Source organism: Sceloporus undulatus, chromosome 6 (genome assembly GCF_019175285.1).
Source record: "Sceloporus undulatus isolate JIND9_A2432 ecotype Alabama chromosome 6, SceUnd_v1.1, whole genome shotgun sequence".
Taxonomy (NCBI): domain Eukaryota; kingdom Metazoa; phylum Chordata; class Lepidosauria; order Squamata; family Phrynosomatidae; genus Sceloporus; species Sceloporus undulatus.
The window spans coordinates 40,069,433-40,073,338 of record NC_056527.1 but is presented as its reverse complement, the minus strand read 5'-3'; the positions used below and the strand labels follow the sequence as shown (position 1 = coordinate 40,073,338).

At 36.3% G+C, this 3,906-nt stretch overlaps 1 non-coding gene across 1 annotated transcript; it reads left to right on the top strand.

Moving 5' to 3' along the window:
- Positions 1-208: 208 nt before the first annotated feature.
- On the top strand, positions 209-315 carry LOC121935836. The gene has a single exon (XR_006104863.1). It is a non-coding gene; the product is annotated as a U6 spliceosomal RNA (small nuclear RNA).
- The last annotated feature ends 3,591 nt before the right edge of the window (positions 316-3,906 follow it).

Here is a 3,906-nt window from a genome sequence, read left to right as displayed (position 1 = left end):
GTTCTCCATATAGAAGGAAATTCCTCCTTATTACATGGCAGGAACATCTGAGAGAATGTTTAAAACAGTAGTAGAGTTGGACCCAAGATGCACGCAGGAGGGTCTGCCACCACTTCATGCTATGCTCAGTCTACTGGTCCATGATTGCATAAAGAAGTATGAGCTAGCAAAATGTGTGTGCATAAAAATGGGCTTGATACACCAGTATGTGCTCGCTTCGGCAGAACATATACTAAAATCGGAACGATACAGAGAAGATTAGCATGGCCCCTGCACAAGGATGACACGCAAATTTGTGAAGCGTTCTATATTTTTTTAGAAATAATAATAAAAAATACACCAGTACGTGCAAACCCCTGAACTGCAGAAACCACAAACTTTGTACACAGGATGGTGCATTTGTTTCTGTAAGGGACAGATGGTCATTATGATGACTAAGGACTTTTTCAAATGGGGCAAAAAAGACGGGCAGGGCAGGAAAGAGTGGCTTGAAGCTGCATTTTCCAAAGCCACATTGAAACCCCACCAACTGCACCACCCACTCCCAAGGCAGCTGGAGTGTGCATGTCATGACCACATGGCACAGCTTCAAGCAGGGCTGCTGGGTACTTTTTTAAACTGTGCCCCCTCATCCCTTCACACCTTCACAGGTGCGAACTGCCATTGACCACCATCCCATTGCATGACCTTCAGAGTTCTGTTTCTTTTGTGTTTCCTTGTGTATTTGTTTTTCACTTGACCTTTTCAGATGTTTGTTGGTCCTCTCACTTCTACCTATCTCCCGTATCCATGTCATCCTACACTTTGAGGAGGTCATACACTGTGAAGAGTTTCATGGAGTTTTGTGTTTTTCATTTTAGCTAGAAGTGTATAATGCGTCCACTTATGGTGGCTGATTTTGCTTCTTATGTGTGGAAGACTGAGTTCTCGACACGATTAACATACTCCTCATTCCAGTTGAACAAAATGCTCTCTGGCCACATGTGATTCACAGCAGTTTGGGCTTTTTGCTGAAACTCTACAGAAAAAAGCTTCATGGTTTTACCCACAGTACATGGGGAGGTCTGCAGAAATGTGCATTATCACACATGTGGTTATCCGTCATAGCTGTACATTCTTGGCAGAGGGAGCATGAACAGATGCTAATAGTTGCAAATTTGTAAAGGAAAAGTGAAGACAATTAACCATTGATGCAAATGTGAGCCACTCTGGGTCCCAGTTCTGGGGAAAGAATGGGATATAATAATAATGATAATAATTATTATTATTCACACAGTAAACGTATGTGTAGACTAGCTCTGAGTTGCATGTACTGGTGATTGTTCTGTTGACGTTGTATATGAATTTACACCACACTTATTATCTGAGGAAAATGTACAAGTGATGTCAGGCCTTTTACTTCTAATTTCATTGCAGAGAAGGTCCCTGAAGAGTTGTGGAGATGCCGTCTGCGGTTGGTAAATACAGAGACACCACTAGCCTTTTGGTCCTATGTTAGCCAGGTAAGTAAAATGTATAGATCCATGCTTTTTAACATGCTGGCAGTGGCTGAACAGGCAGGCATGTTTGCTGTCCCCCTTTCTCTTGGATTTGCTGCTGATGCATGCTTAGTAAGGGATTCTGGAGGCAGCTGCTGTTGACTGTTCTAGGAGGCACACAGGACATGGAGGAAAAGAAGGCAGGCATAAAATGACTTTGTAAAAACTGCTCACATCACAGTTCTACTGGAAGTGCTGGTGTTCTGATCCCTTACCTAATTTATGTTTGAGAAAGCGTTTTGCATAGACTTAAGCTTCCACCAGGTTTTCAACAATATATACATACACATTGTAACTTATCCACCTTTCTGCATTATACCCTTGGCACTCTGTATCCATGGTTTCAACCATCCATGGCTTGAAAATATAAATTCCAGAAAGCATACCTTGATTTTGTCATTTTCTATAAGGGACACCATTTTACTATGCTATTGTATTTAATGGGACTTGGGCATCCATGGATTTTGCATCTACAAGGGATCTTGGAAACAAACCCCAGTGGACACAAAGGGCTCACTTTATCTTATACCTGTACTTAATACTCTTTACTTAATAGGTTTATTCCTAGGTCTCAGAGCTGGCAACCAAATAAGCCTGGTCTGTAAAAAAGATTTCCAAAACTGGCATTCAATCTGGATTCATCAGATGTCTAGAGAATAGCCATTGAATTCAGAGCATCTTCTTTGCATCACATTAAAATTAGAAAGTTGTCCAAGGGGCTGTTCCCTGTTGTCAAGGAAGCATAGAGAGGGAAGAGATCCTCTGCTCTTGCCAAGTGAAAGGATCCTAGACCACTTTTTCTCCCCTAAAAAGAGCTGCAACCCAAGCCTTTTACAAGCATTGTGGGAGATCCCAAACAAAACACTGGATGCAGGGATCTAAATATGAGTGGATCTGACATATATTTCCCTCATGTTAGGACACAGAATTGCTTGGTATGGCAGTCATCTTATATCCTCATAGCTAGGATTAAACTCACCCAGTTTAATGGGATTTATGTTTGTGAAGACACACGTGGCCATGGCTCAACGCTGTGGGATTCTGCCCCAATAAGGAACTACAATTCCATGGCAATGAGCCATGGCTGTTAAAAGCAGTGCCAATACTCATTGCTAGAAGAATTTCTCTTCATGAAGTTTTAATAATAATAATAATAATAATAATAATAAAAAATAAAGTAATAATAAAGTAATAATAATAATAATAATAATAATTTTATTTATACCCTGCTTTTCTGTTGCCAAATAATCAAAGCCACATGAAATACTTAAAAGGAATGTTGTTGCTTACACTTTTTTGGGAGAAAAATTTATGATTTTGAAAAAAGAAGGTGTCTTGACCTGATTGGAAGATTTGTAATATAACATTGCTATATGTTATATATAATATACGTATATGTTTGTATGAATTGTTTTTTTTAGGTTGTGTTAGATAGATATGTATATTATTATTATTATTAACCTTTATTTATGAAGCGCTGTAAATTTACACAGCGCTGTACATGCAATCTTTTTAGTTAGACGGTTCCCTGCCCTCAGGCTTACAAGCTAAAAAGACATGACACAGAAGGAGAAGGGAGTGGTGACAGGAAAGGGTAAGAGGTCCAGCAGTTCCTCTCAACCTCCAAGGCCTGGACCAAGGCAGATGGACTGAAGGGAGGACTTGGCTTCAAAAATATCAGTTTGAGTTGGTGTTACTGTTTTGTAATATTTCATATGTATTATTCAATAAAATTTATTTTAAAAAAAAGGTGCAAAGCCAGGTTATTGGTGCAATGAGGATTTATGTTGTTTTTTATTTTTCATTTCATTTCATATTTTATTTTAATTTTCTTTTTCCTTTCCTTTATATTTAATTTTAATTAAATTTTATTTTATATTTACTTTTCTTTTCCCTTTATTTTATATTTAATTTTTATTTCCTTTTTCCTTCATTTTATTTTATATTTTATTTTAATTTTCCTTTATTTTATATTTTATTTTATATATTTTAATTTTAATTTTCTTTAATTTATAATAAATAATCCCATTGGATCGAAGCGGGGTTACAGGCTATTTCATATCTTAAGTTTCCTTTCCCTTTATTTCATATTTTAATTCATATTTTATATTATTTTAGGTTTTTTTCCTTTATTTTATTTTTTAATTTATATTATTTTATATATTATTTTAATTTAAAATTTTCTTTTTCCTTTATTTTCTTTTTAATTTTCCTTTATATTTTAATTTATATTGTTTTATATTTTATTTTAATTTTTCCTTTATATTTTAATTTATATTTTATTTTAATTTTCCTTTCTTTTATGTTTTCTTCCCCCCACTTCCTTCCTTCCCGCCTTCCCTCCCTTCTTCTCCCCGCCTAGAGGAGG